Here is a 15,199-nt window from a genome sequence, read left to right as displayed (position 1 = left end):
TGCACTACAGTACTTGTATGAGGTGAATTGAAAAATACTATTTCTTTATCTTTTTTACAGTGCAAATATATATACTTAAAAAATAATAATATAAAGTGAACACTGTATACTTTGTATTCTGGGTTGTAATTGAAATCAATATATTTGAAAATGCAGAAAAACATCAAAAATATTTATAATTTAATTTGGTAAAGTCTATTGCTGTTTTTAATAGTGTGACTAAAACTGCAATTAATCGTAATTAAGTTTTTTATTCAAGTTAATTTGTTTTGAGTTAAATGCTTGAGTTAACTGTGATTAATTGACAGCCCTAATTTTTAAATAACATACTATTGACTTTTTTTTTTACTGTTTGTATATTATATCCCAGAGTACAATTTAGACCTACTTCAGCATGCTGTTTGTGCTACCAGCGTTATGAGACTGGTAGCTCTGGCAATGAACCTTCTCTGAAATTTCAGGGGTGGGTTTGTTTGTTCTGAGCTCAAGTTTTCAGCAGTATTTATGATGATGTTGCAGGGTTCTCACATTAAAGTTAATGAGTTCCATGTGTAAGTCTACATGAACAAAAAAATCCCTCTTAAAATTAGGGGTCGGAAGAAAAAATAAAAATGATGACTTTTTAAATTTTTTTCTTGCTCATTTCCAAAATCAACGGTTTTAAAATGTCTTTTCACACCATTAGTAAAAGGTGTAGAGGAATAACGTCTGGGTTTAATTCTGCCCATGTTGAAATCAATTAACTTTCATGGGTCATTTGTAATTTTTTTTTTTTTTAATAAATATTATTTCTCCAATTAAGGAAATCAATCCTGAAAATAAGTTTCCTGCCTATTCAAATTTTTACAAACAGAAATTGAGAAATGCTCAGATTGTTTAAAATTCAATTTTTAAAGCAATTTTAGATCTGTATTTCTATATAGCTGTGTAGGTCAACCATTAAAACCCCATACATTCAGATTTTATATTAAAATTCCTGATTGAATCTTTGTATATCAGAGTAAGGATAAAATAATTCTATATTTTAACATTTTTAGGAATGTGCAAACTTTAACTGACAACCATTATTACATTTCTGATGGGTGTCAACCAAACCATGATCAACATTTTACATTAAAATCTTTTGGACCAACTCTGTTCACAAATCTGTGGCTTTATATGCTTCCCTCTGTGCATGGAAGAACTTCCTATTTCTGTCTGCCAGTTCCAGTCCCACTTCTCTCCTTCCTATCCCTCTCCACCCCGAATTAATACTTTCTTGGGCTATGTCTACTCCACAGCGGCGCAGTTGGGCCAATGCTTCTGGTGAAGATGCTCTAAGCCGATAGGAGAGAGCTCTCCTGTTGACTTAATTCTTGCCTCCACAAGAGGTAGTACCCATATCTGTAGGAGAAGCTCTCTCACCCACACAGTGCTGTCCACACTGGTGCTTAGATTGGTATAATTTACTTAGTATTGGTATAATTCACTCAGGGGTGTGAATAATCCACAATCCTGAGCAACCTAAATTATACCAAAGTTATTTGTAGTGTAGATTCATAGATTCTAGGGCTGGAAGGGACCTTGAGAGGTCATTGAGTCCAGTCCCCTGCCCTCATGGCAGGACCAAATACTGTCTAGACCATCCCTGATAGACATTTATCTAACCTACTCTTAAATATCTCCAGAGACAGATTCTACAACCTCCCTAGGCAATTTATTCCAGTGTTTAACCACCCTGACAGTTAGGAACTTTTTCCTAATGTCCAACCAAACCTCCCTTGCTGCTGTTTAAGCCCATTGCTTCTTGTTCTATCCTTAGAGGCTAAGATGAGCAAGTTTTCTCCCTCCTCCTTATGACACCCTTTTAGATACCTGAAAACTGCTATCATGTCCCCTCTGTCTTCTCTTTTCCAAACTAAACAAACCCAATTCTTTCAGCCTTCCTGCATAGGTCATGTTCTCTAGATCTTTAATCATTCTTGTTGCTCTTCTCTGTTCCCTCTCCAATTTCTCCACATCTTTCTTAATATGGTGCCCAGAACTGAACACAATACTCCAATTGAGGCCTATCCGGCACAGAGTAGAGCGGACAAATGACTTCTCGTGTCTTGCTCACAACACACCCATTATGCATCCCAGAATCATGTTTGCTTTTTTTTGCAACAGCATCACACTATTGACTCATATTTAGCTTGTGGTCCACTATAACCCCTAGATCCCTTTCTGCCGTACTCCTTCCTAGACAGTCTCTTCCCATTCTGTATGTGTGAAACTGATTGTTCCTTCCTAAGTGGAGCACTTTGCATTTGTCTTTATTAAATTTCATCCTGTTTACTTCAGACCATTTCTCCAATTTGTCCAGATCATTTTGAATTATGACCCTATCCTCCAAAGCAGTTGCAATCCCTCCCAGTTTGGTATCATCTGCAAACTTAATAAGCGTACTTTCTATGCCAATATCTAAGTCGTTGATGAAGATATTGAACAGAGCTGGTCCCAAAACAGACCCCTGTGTTATACCTTTCCAGCAGGATTGGGAACCATTAATAACTACTCTCTGAGTACGGTTATGCAGCCAGTTATGCACCCACCTTATAGTAGCCCCATCTAAGTTGTATTTGCCTAGTTTATTGATAAGAATATCATGTGAGACCGTATCAAATGCCTTACTAAAATCCAGGTATACCACAGCCACTGTTTCTCCCCTATCCACAAGACTCATTATCCTATCAAAGAAAGCTATCAGATTGGTTTGACATGATTTGTTCTTTACAAATCCATGCTAGCTATTCCCTATCACCTTATCACCTTCCAAGTGTTTGCAGATGATTTCCTTAATTACTTGCTCCATTATCTTCTTTGGCACAGTAGTTAAACTAACTGGTCTATAGTTTCGTGGGTTTTTTATTTGCCCTTTCCCAGTCTTCTGGAATCTCTCCTGTCTCCCATGATTTTCCAAAGATAATAGCTTAGGTTGACCAGATCACCCAAGACAAATATTGGGACCCGGGGGGCGGGGCAAAAAACAACAACAAAAAAACCACACCCTTCCTCCACAAGCGCTGGAGGGAGGCCCAGGAGACGCAGGGGAAGCGCGGGGCCAAGGTGAGTGAGAGTCCGGACTGGCCCCGAGCAGGCAGGACTCAGTTGGGTGGTAGGGAGAGTAGGAGGGCGGCCCGCAGGGCCAGGTGGCGGCTGTTCTCCCCCGCTGGGCAGCAGAACTCGGGAGCAGCAGCTGCTGCAGCTCCCACTGCCGTGGGGGGAAAAAGCGGTCGATGGCCAAGCTCGGCGGCTGCGGCTCTGGCACCCGGGCCCGAACCCCCCGAGCCTGGGCCTGCTGCAGGGACCCCTGTCCTTGGTCTGGCCTACCCTGTCCTTGGTCTAGACATAGCCTTAATAAACACTCAGCCATAATTGCTGTTCTGTTGTCATATGTGCTCTGAAAACATCACTAATAAGGAGAAGATGGAAAGAAAAGGATGGGAAAATTGCTACTAAATAACCTGAGATCTATGTGAACTGAAGTGATGGTTTGCTAAGAGTGGATAAGAAAAGGAAGGCATGAGAGACAGACGTTTTTCTCATCCACTCTGGAACTTACTACTTTGTAGTGTGTCTAATTTAGATTATAAAATATTTAGCGCACAAACCCTCCCATTTTATGTGTCCGTTGGTGTTAAGTGCTGTAGATGGTAATGATGAAATAATCTGGATCTCATAAACAAAACTGTGATGTCATTAGGGTATTGCTATGAAACCTGCAGCTTAATCTTTGCCTAGCGGCACACTAGTTTGTGGCAAGTGTGTGGAGCATGGCAGCAGTGGCAGGCCAGGTTCTCTCTGTTTTTGCATGTCTTGCACAGCACTCTGTCAAATCCAGAAGCCAAGCCCAGCCTCATGTACCCATGAAAAGAAAACTCCAACTGATAACATTTTTGGGAAGAGTGCTGACTTCCAGACTTGCATAGGGTAGGCAGCAAAATTCTATCAATGTGTTGGTGGAAGCGGGGATGAGAGTAGCAATCAGTTCATTGTACCTAAGGAGAGAGAAGTGGATAGACCCTAGAGAAGAAGTGGGGGAGCTTGGAAGGAAGTGAGGGAGAGGGAATATTGTGAGGGGTAATCTTATTTTGGAGTTCAAGATTATAGGTTTTGTACAACTTCAATTCCAGAATAAGCTTTTCAGTGGTATCACTGTTGTTCATTCAACTTAATAGGGCACGTGACCGATGTTAGGTGACATTGGTGCATTACGTGCAGTTTGTTTTAAATGACCGTCAAAATCTATTTCCAAATTCGAGTTTTACTAAATTAAATTTTGAAGTCATATTATCCTGTTTTGGTTTCCAAAATGCAAAACAAGTTACCATGGGAGGAAGGGAAAAGCTGTGATTAGCAAAACAAAACGGTTGCACCAGTAGACGCTATTTAATAGCTTGACAGCTTTGAGTGTGTGGCAAAGGAGTGTGCGTAACAAAAGGTGATCCTCCTGGCTCCTTTTGTTAGAGAGAAATCACAGCTGGCTCGCAGTAATTTGGATATATGAGATTCAGGTAACTATGACTGACTATAGAGGCCCTTTCTTTTTGTTATGATGTAAAAAAGAAATGTAACCGTAGATTCTTCTTCTCTTGCTCCGATTTGCATGATTGATGAGTGTATGTGTGTGATTAAGTGCACAATATGGTATACTTATATTCTAAGATATAGGTAATTACAATCATTTAACAGGACAGACCCTGATTTTTGCCAAGAAATTCAGTTATTACTGTTTTTCCCTTCCCTCTTTTTTTCTTTGTCAGTTTCCCTTGAGTTTAGTATAGGCAGATTTCATCATCTGTTTAATTTGGTAATTAATATATGTATCAACATGAAGCAAATCAGTTAAAAAAACCCCTCAGTCAGTCAGTCCTGTACACACCAAGTTACTTCTGCACGCAAACAGGGGTGACTTTTTAAAAACACACACACAAAAATTCCCACTGCCAGCAAAACAGGTGAAAGATCATATTTACATCTTAGATTATGTAAAAGTTGGTAGTATTCTCCCTTAAAAGTTTTTTCTTCTTGCTTTGGGTGAAGGAATGTTTCAAGTGCTGTAGTTAATATTGACATTTTAAATTATTCCTCATTAGGCTTCAGAGTCAACATGTTGAACTGAATGGGAGCAGCTCATACTTCCTTGAGCTATCATTTCAGGCTGTCCATAGACTCAGGCAAACATTGCTGTATTGATTTACTCTTGGCTGAAGTTTGGAAGATTTCCTTTGCAGCTACAAGAGCTAAACACCTTTTAAGTTTAGATTCTGAAATACAGTTATTAAGTAACTCAAAAATAATCAGCAGTTATGGAGCAAATTTACGTACTTACTTAATCACATTATACTTGGGGCTCTCATATGTGATTTGTAAGGCTCAAAGTATGGGCAGACTTGTTATTGGGGCATCAAAGTTGGCAGACAAACTTTGCAGTTAGTTGAAGCACAGCAATTGTTAGCTTGAGGCTCAGTCTGAATGAGATGGAAATCATTTCGATACTTAGATTTGTGTGTACCATCTCACCATTTATTAACATTGCCTAAGAGTACCTGTAAAAGTAGGTGACATTCTGATCTTTGTCATACAGCAACCCTTTCTTGCTGCAGATGGGGCAACAAAGGTTCCATTGCAGTTTAATATTCGTGATGGATAAAAATAATAATTTAAAGAAGAAGTTTGTTTAAATCTTGAGTTACAAAAAGAGATTTTATTTACATATGCTAGTTCTTTACCGTCTTTCCATTTTGTAGTCTTAAATTGCTAAAGTGGATGTGTTGTACTTGTTTTCTTAATTGTTAGTAGACTTTCAGATTTTACATAGATTTTGTTTCTATTAAATTGGCCTGCTCTACACTAAAGTTTTACTGGCATACCTATGTCAGTAACGGGTGTTAACTTTTGTTTGTTTGTTTTTTTGCTTTACTAACATAGTTATGCCAGTAGAAGCCTTAGAGTAGATATAGTTTTACCGGTACAAGGTGCTTTTTACCAGGATAGCTTATTTTGCTTTGCCAAACTAGAGTAAGCTATACTGGTATAGGCAGTGTCATAGTGGTATAAGTGCATCTATACTAGGGAGATTTTGACACGTTAACTATGCTGGCAAAGCCTGAAACTAAGACGTCATTCTACCCTGGTTGTAAAGCTGTTAAATAATTCACAAATCATAAATTAAATTAAAACATAAAAAGCTACTATATGAAATTTAATGATTTTACCATGTACTGCGTGCTACTTTTAATCTGTCCCCCTTAAGCTTCAGACGAAATGCATAATAATGTACCTAAACATCTCCCTCATAAATGCTATGCCTATATCTCATCTAATAACAGTAAGTAAATAGGAGAAGTCTCTTGGGGCTGCTTTTCTGTGGAAGAGGGGGAAAAAGGGTAGGTTGAGAGTTTGCTTCTATCAGGACAAACTACATGCCTCTTTGAGGAGTGAATACTTGTCATTGAGTAGGAAACTGCGCGGTAGAAAGAGGCAATTGGGATACAGCAGGCTCTTTGAAAGGAGGATCTCGTACCATCAGCACACCAACAAAATTGGTTGAGCAAAAAATTCTGATGTATGCATCCTATTGCTTGGCCGAAACTTTGCTATCAATTATGGCTATAGGGTGGGTGTCTGGTACAAATCAGGTTCAGTGAAATGCAGTTCACTGATGTGTTTGGGGTCTGATCCTGCTTCCACAGACTTTAATAAAAGTAGGATCAGACCCCTAGTATTAGTTTTCTGTCCTATGTTATAACGGGGGGATTTTGAGTCTCCTAGTCCCTTTAAATAAGATGCCAGTTAGCAAATTTATTAACTAGTTAAATTATGTACTGTGCAACTCTGTTTACTTCAAGCTGTTTCCTTTCTTTATTATGGCTTGTTACTAAGATGTAATTAATTAAAGTGTTTAATGTTTGAATGCTCTGTATATGATTTTATATTTGAAGAGGCTCATGAAATAAAAGTATGTATATCTTAGAAAAATGTATTGACTGGCTGGCTGACAGGTATGGTACAGTTTTTTTTTTTTTTTTTTTTTTTTTTTCTCTGATATTTGGCTAATTAGGCCCAGGCTTGAAACATTTCAGACACTAATTAGCTGGAGGACTAAATTTGCTAGACCATGTTAGTTACAAAAGACAATGATTAAACCCAACATAAGAATGTCCCTATTGGGTCAAGCCAAAGGTCCGTCTAGCCCAATATCCTGTCTTCTGATCGTGGCCAATGTCAGTGTCCCAGTGGGAATGAAGAGAACAGGTAATCCTCAAGTGATCCATCCCCTGTTACCCATTCCCAGCCTCTGGCAACAGAGTAGAGTAGAGTTCAGATGTGACGCTTAGCCCCTGCCAACCCCAGTTACTGAGTTTGAAAGGAGTGCTAAGAAAACGATTGCAATAAATGTATTAAGAAATGAAACATTTTAAAAAAAATCTAAGGTTAAAGCCTGAGAAGTTCTGAAAACTTGTAACTCCCATTGAAGTCAGCAGCAGATGCTCATCATCTCTCAGAATTTGAGCAAGTCAGTTGATCCATATTGGACCATTCTGACAAAAATTTATTTATTGAGCACAGAAAAATGGAATTATAATAAGATGGAACATATGAATATTTAAGGCTGTAGGATAAAATTGTTGATATTAGGCCTGATTTTGTAAGCATTTACACACAGGAATAACTTTAGTCATTTGAGTAGGCACACTGATGTCAATCGGACTATCCATGTGTAAGGGCTTGTGGGATTGGGCCAATATATTGAGTTATTTGTGAAATAAAATGAGATTATGTAAATGAAAACTGTAGGATTATGCACACAGTCAAGGAGATGGAGTTATGTTTCCATTACCTGTCTTATGAGTGCTTACCTGTACAACTGTAACATCTTATTAACACAGTTGTTTATGTGGAATACTGTATATAATTTAGCTGAAATATCAAAGGGGTAGCTGTGTTAGTCTGGATCTGTAAAAGCAGCAAAGAGTCCTGTGGCACCTTATAGACTAACAGATGTATAGGAGCATGAGCTTTCGTGGGTGAATACCTACTTCTTCCCATGCTCCTATACGTTTGTTAGTCTATAAGGTGCCACAGGACTCTTCGCTGCTTTTAGCTGAAATAGATGCTCTACTTGCTAAGGGTACATCTACACTACAGCGGGGAGTCGATTTAAGATACGCAAATTCAGCTACGTGAATAGCGTAGCTGAATTCGACGTATCGCAGCCGACTTACCCCGTTGTGAGGACGGCGGCAAAATCGACTTCTGCCGCTTTTTGTCGGCGGCGCTTACTCCCACCTCCGCTGGTGGAGTTAGAGCGCCGATTTGGGGATCGATTGTCGCGTCCCGACGGGACGCGATAAATCGATCCCCGAGAGGTCGATTTCTACCCGCCGATTCAGGCAGGTAGTATAGACCAGACTTAAGTATACTTAGATGCTATACTTTATAGTAGCAGAAAAGTCTTTTTCCATATAGAGGGGGGGAAAGATTGCAGTGATTTTAAAAATGTATAGCTGTAAAATAACTTATGAAGTCATTTGTGCTTTTTTGTATGCGGTGAAGAAAAACTGTTTAACAGTATACAGGAATGCTATACAACAATCTGGGACAAGATGTAATGAATTTATGGGTATGGCTACACTGCAGTAAAACACCTGCGGCTGCCCATGTCGGTTGACCCCAGCTCACTGAACTCTGGCTGTATGGCTATAAAATTGCAGTGCAGTCATTCAGGGCTGGAGCCCAGGCTCTGGGATCCTCCCCTCTTGTGAGGCTAAACAGCTATGCAATTTAAAGCCACATAGCTAGAGCCCCACAAGCCTGAGTCAGCTGACATGGGCCAGCTGCGGGTGTTTCATTGCAGTGTAGACATACCCTATATGCTACACTGAAGTTACTAGTTATTATTAGGGCTGTCGATTAATCGCAGTTAACTCATGTGATTAACTCAAAAAAAGTAATTGCGATTAATCGGAGTTTTAATTGCACTGTTACACAATAGAATACCAATTGAAATTTATTAAATATTTTGGATGTTTTTCTACATTTTCATATATATTGTATTCTGTGTTGAAATTAAAATAAAAATATTTGCACTGTAAAAATGATAAACAAAAGATACAGTATATTTCAATTCATCTTATACAAGTACTGTAGTGCAATCTCTTTGTCATGAAAATGCAATTTACAAATGTAGATTTTTTTTTTGTTACATAACTGCACTCAAAAAGAAAACAATGTAAAACTTCAGAGCCTACAAGTCCACGCAGTCCTACTTCTTGTTTATCCAATCGCTAAGACAAACAAGTTTGTTTACATTTACAGGAGATAACGCTGCCCTCTTCTTATGTACAGTGTCACCAGAAAGTGAGAACAGGCATTTGCATGGCACTCTTGTAGCTGGCATTGCAAGGTATTTACAAGCCAGATATGCTAAACATTTGTATGCCCCATAATGCTTCAGCCACCATTCCAGAGCACATGCTTCCATGCTGATGATGCTCGTTAAAAAAATAATGCATTAATTAAAATTTTTGATTGACCTCTTTGGGGGAGAATTGTATGTCCCCGGCTCTGTTTTACCTGCATTCTGCCAAATATTTCATGTGATAGCAATCTCTGATGATGACTCGGCATGTGTGATTCATTTTAAGAACACTTTCACTGCAGATTTGACAACACGCAAAGAAAATACCAATGTGAGATTTCTAAAGATATCTACAGCACTTGACCCAAGGTTTAAGAATCTGAAATGCCTTTCAAAATCTGAGAGGGACGAGATATGGAGCAGAAGTCTTAAAAGCAGCACTCCACAGCCGAAACTACAAAACCCAAACCACCAAAAAAGCAAATCAACCTTCTACTGGTGGCATCTGACTCATATGATGAAAATGAACATGCGCCGGTTTGCACTGCTTTGGATTGTTATCGATCAGAACCCATCATCAGCATGGAAGCATGTCCTCTGGAATGGTGGTTGAAGCATGAAGGGACATATGAATCTTTAGCACATCTGGCATGTAAATATCTTGCGACACTGGGTATAACAGTGCCATGAAAACACCAGTTCTCACTTTCAGGTGATATTTTAAACTAGAAGCGAGTAGCATTATCTCCTGCAAATGTAAACAAACTTGTTTGTCTGAGCGAATGGCTGAACAAGAAGTAGGACTGAGTGGATTTGCAGGGTCTAAAAATTTTACAATGTTTTATTTTTGAATGCAGTTTTTTTGTACATAATTCTACATTTGTAATTTCAACTTTTATGATAGAGATTGCACTACAGTACTTGTGTTAGGTGAATTGAAAAATACTATTTTTGTTTTTTTACAGTGCAAATACTTGTAGTTGAAAGAAAGAAGAAAGAAATTAATGGAGATATCCCATCTCCTAGAACTGGAAGGGACCTTGAAAGGTCATCGAGTCCAGCCCCCTGCCTTCACTAGCAGGACCAAGTACTGATTTTGCCCCAGATCCCTAAGTGGGCCCCCTCAGGGCTTGAACTCACAACCCTGGATTTAGCAGGCCAATGCTCAAACCACTGAGCTATCCCCTCCCCTCCCAAATAATCACAAATAAATATAAAGTGAGCACTGTACACTTTGATTTCAATTACAACACAGACTACAATATATTTTAAAATGTAGAAAACATCTAAAATATTTAAATAAATGATATTCTATTATTATTTAACTTGGCAGCTCTAGTTATTATGATGTCTCATAATTTGCATGGCATGAAGCCACACCATCTTAATTCCCAGAGCTGTTCATAGGATCTCTCTGTATGCAGATGGAGGTACTCTTAGGTAGCATATGCATTTACAATAGATTTCAGACTGTTAGAGAAAGTATAGAATGATGAGTAAGGAGGGAATATTAATTTTCCTGTGGGCTTGGGGGAATAGAGTAGAGTGGATCTGTATTCTTGTTAATGAGACAACTGTACTTTTTTTAATTGTCTGAAGGTGAAGGCTTGAAAATCAAATGGATACACAGAGATCAAATATCCTGTATGACCTCTTTCCAGTGATACTTGGCTGCCAGTGGGGGCTTATAAATAGCAAATATCCACCATTATGTATATATTGCAATGGTGGGCACGAACACACATCAGGCCACATGTGCATATCGTTTAGCGTAGTTGTATGTAGCTTTTTAAATTCAGTTATCTGCACTGTAATGCAGGTTATATGTAAAAGTTTGTGTGTGTGTGTATATATAATAAAATATAAAAAAATATATAATAATTTTTTCCCTTCCGCCACCTTCTACAACAGCTTTGATAAATGAGCTTAATTTCTCCTATTGTTACTATTAGGAGCTGGAGATGAGAAGTCAGAATGGTGGGGCGGTTGCTCCTTATGTTAAGGATTTACAGTGTCACTACTCACATGTTTCCAGTCTTCAGTGGGTGGAAGCAACCTTTTTGCTGGCAGTTAAATCCTGTTGGGATTTTTGTGTTTGTCTGAATTTCTCTTGGATTCCACTATCTGAAAATCCACTTCTCCAAGAATCTCTCTTCCTCTTGTCTTTATCCATTATCTCCATAGCCTCCCTTTCATGAGCCACAGTCTCATGTTTCACCTTGTCATTGTTTTAATTTTTGTTTTATGGAAGAATTGATCCTGAAAACTCTGGAAATTAAATGAAATGCACATGCGAGTTAAGTAACTCATGCATAAGTGCTTACAGGATCAGGCCAGTAGGTTGGAAACTTTTTGTATCTTATATCATTTGAGGCAGTATGTAAATGTATGGTACTATATAACTGATTTTAATAAATATATCTATCTAATTTTTTTTGTCTACACTTGTTGGTAGGAGGAAGTAAAAGAAAGAATTGAAGATACAAAATCACAGGTAACAAATTACCTTTTTTTTTTTTTTCCCTACAGTGTTCTTTCTCTCGCCCGGCAATAGAGATTTTTATTTTATGTCAAGCAATTAATTTTGTGTGCTCGCGCTCTCTCTCTCTCTTTGATTCTGAGGTAAAATACTGATTCTGAGGTCAAATTCCAGTGCTGACTTGATAGTAAATTTTCCCCTCATTAAGTAAATTGGGCATTAATCCTCTGGCTCTTAGATGCCTGTGTCCATCCTTTCACTGTATGCGTTTGACCAGTAGAATAGGAAGATACCACCAACTAAAAGTAAATTCTTCAAAGCAGCCATAGGAACTTCTGGAAGGCAGTGCTCATTTGGGGCTTAAATTTTCAGTCCTTGACTTTGAAACCTTACTATGCTTTTAATGTGTTGTGGGTTGGTTTTGGATGTAATTGTATGTACATGCTATTTGCTTGGATAGCAAAGATTGCAGAGAATGAAATCCTATCTGCAGTATACCCACCAAGACCCCGTCTGGGGAAATAGAGGAAGAGATGCTGTGCCTGCAAACAACTGTAACAATAGCTGTTGCTACAATAGCTATAATATGCATCAGCATATGCACAGAACATGTGATCATGCAGAGTGGTACAAAGACATCAGCATAAGTTTAGGATAGGTACATTATCCATGAGTGATGAGTAGTCATCTCAAAATGCAATTAAAACCGCTTACACTGAATCATTTGTTGTTTTGTTTATGCCACATTCTAAAACAGGCTTTTTATGGAGAAAGTTTTTAGGGGTTTTAAAGGTTAGGTTGGTAGTATCTTTTGTTGTCTTCTGCTTGTAAAGCCACACTGCCTTACTACCATGAATCCAACTGTATAGGTAGAGGAAGAAGATAGTATAAGAATAAAAAGGGAAATCACTTTTTTCCCCCTCCCTCATGGTACACACACACATGCTAAATGAGGACAAAGTTTAAAAATAAATGAATTTGAAATATTTGTTGACTACAGATGTGTTCTAACTAGCTGAATGACCTGTAAACTGGAAATATCTAAAACATAAAATCACAATAGAGCAGAGTATAAATTTGCAGAGTTCAGATATTGAGAAATTTTTTTATCTCATCAGCGAAGGACTAGTAAACACATTCTTAATATATCAAAATACTAGATTTGTTATATATAGTATAGTAAGACGTGACCAAGTATATATTTCTAGTCTCAATCTGCTCCTTGAAATATTTCCAAACTCTCAAAATGTATAATTAGTGCTTGATAAGTTATTATACTGATTGCAATTAACAGATTAACGTCTGCTCACTAGCTGAGACTTAAATATTGGTTTCCTTCCCCTACAGAAGATAAACTTAGAAACAACTTCTGAAGGGAGAGAAGCTGTTCTCAAGCCACAGCCACTGAATAAAGATGAAAAAGATAAATGCATGAACTAGCTAGCAAGGGAAATGAATGAACAAAGCCCCCCCAACGTTGTATCATCTGAACTTTAGCAGCAATTTTCTCTTTACTACAGTAGTGGAAAAGGACATTAAAGAGATGCAGTCTTTAGCTCTAATGATATAGGTCTGTTAATAGCTTTTAACAATTGACAGATAATCAATAAAACATTGTTCTGGTGTCACTTGTTAACATCTGTATTTGTTTCTGGGATTTCTATTATCTTCTGCACTAAGATGATATCTGTGTGGGGAATTCATACTATATAGGTAGTATTTATTTATTTATTTTTTACATAGCACCTCTCATAATTGGCCTGATCCCAATTTCCATAGACTTCAACTGGAATTGGACCAAGTCCAAGGTGCTCAACAGTTTTATGGCGCTGTTGGTAATGACACCATACTTAAGGCTGACCTTGGACTCCCGTATTAAGCCCTGATTTCCTACCCTCCCCTTCTGACTTTTGTTTGCAGTAACTGATTTGTTTGCAAACTTAGAATGCTGAAAATAGGAGTGAGAAGAATTTTTTCCAAGGATTGAGGAAATGCAGGATTAAAGATGTTTATCTGCTGCTTAATCAAAAGTAATACAAGTCTTAAATTTTATTCCCAGTGTCGTGACTCTTTGACCCATGTGTTCTCAATAGAGGCACCCGGTCGCACAGCAGCTCTTCATGTGCAGAGCCCAGGGTGACTCTTCCATATTGGGTATTTCCTAGGAGAAAACTATTTAGGAATTTTCATTCTTACAGGCTGGCCCAAGATCCAACTGGGGAAGGGAATCTGCTGATCATGTTGATCCAGTCTGGCCCCTGAAGCTGCAAGCAAAGCTAAGCACTGAGAATGGGCACAAATTGAGAAGCGATACCATGGTCAGCTCTGCTGGCTGACAAATAGGAAGCCAAATCTGAGCAGACACATGTTCTAAAGCAGACAGAGCACCATCTATCCAATTCCTGAACCTGGGATTAGCTGATGTTGAATGAGGGGAAAGAGTCCCTGTGTATGAACAGAAAGCTTTTACTCAAAGGTTGCCAAAGGGGACGGGATGACAAAGCAGCTATCGAACAGACCAAATAACCCAGACACCCACCTCAGGCCCAGCTCAGGTCTGGTTCCAACTACTTAGGCTTATAGAAAGGGATTTGAAGGTCAAAATCTTTTGCATTACTCCAGTCTTCTCTGTGGAATGTGCTAGAATTGGCTTCCCTCAGCCCCTAGTGCAAACTTCCTTACCAGGAGCATGCCGAAAGGCTACCCTGAACAACAGGGCCTCCTGCCTGATGCTGGCAGCTTTGAGTAAGGCAGACATAATGCTTTACAGCAGAGTGAGTGTGAGTGGGTGGTTCCTGCTCCTCTGGAGGTTTCCAAGACCTAGCCAAACCTTCCATTGTTCGGCACGCTATGAAAGTCCTTTACAGATCACGGCATCTGGCAGCCTGTGCACTGAATGAAGATGACCAGTAGGTATGAGGTCTCTGTAGAGTGAGTGGAACCTTGCTCCCTAGTGCATTGGCCCACATGTTTCACAATGAATGGGTCACAAGTCATGGAATTTAGCAACCTTCTTACAAGACAAAATGGATAAAAGCAGCCCAGTGGTACCACAAGGTCGCTGGGAGCATAGACTGATTCACCAATGGCAAACCTCTTGGGTTACTCCTATCCGTAGATGCTGCAGCAGCATCATAGGCTCTCACTCTATAGTAGGGTCATAACAGCAAAATTTCAACTGAAAATGAGTGTGTGTCAGCAATACCGTTATCTGTCATGAGCATGTTCCTGCAGGTAATATTGCACGCCAGGCATTGAAGGAAAAAGGCCCTTACTAACTTCTTAAGTCCTGGCTGTCAGAGTTCATGCCATACATCATTGCCAATTATCCTCCC

The 15,199-nt window shown here is 38.9% G+C and overlaps 1 protein-coding gene across 6 annotated transcripts in view; it reads left to right on the top strand.

Annotated features, from left to right (window-relative positions):
* Positions 1-15,199, top strand: part of KDM4C (lysine demethylase 4C) — a 422,176-nt gene that overhangs the window by 19,069 nt on the left and 387,908 nt on the right. For 5 of the 6 annotated variants that reach the window (XM_034773514.1, XM_034773513.1, XM_034773516.1 and 2 more), the window contains exon 2: positions 11,841-11,879. The exons of the other annotated variant lie outside the window; for it this stretch is intronic. The gene's annotated coding sequence lies outside the window, so the exon portion shown is untranslated. The remainder of the gene's footprint in view (positions 1-11,840; positions 11,880-15,199) is intronic. 6 annotated transcript variants of the gene reach the window in all.

The sequence above is a fragment of the Trachemys scripta genome, chromosome 6 (genome assembly GCF_013100865.1).
Source record: "Trachemys scripta elegans isolate TJP31775 chromosome 6, CAS_Tse_1.0, whole genome shotgun sequence".
Lineage (NCBI taxonomy): Eukaryota > Metazoa > Chordata > Testudines > Emydidae > Trachemys > Trachemys scripta.
The sequence above is the reverse complement of the archived record's forward strand: the minus strand, read 5'-3'. Positions and strand labels throughout refer to the sequence as shown.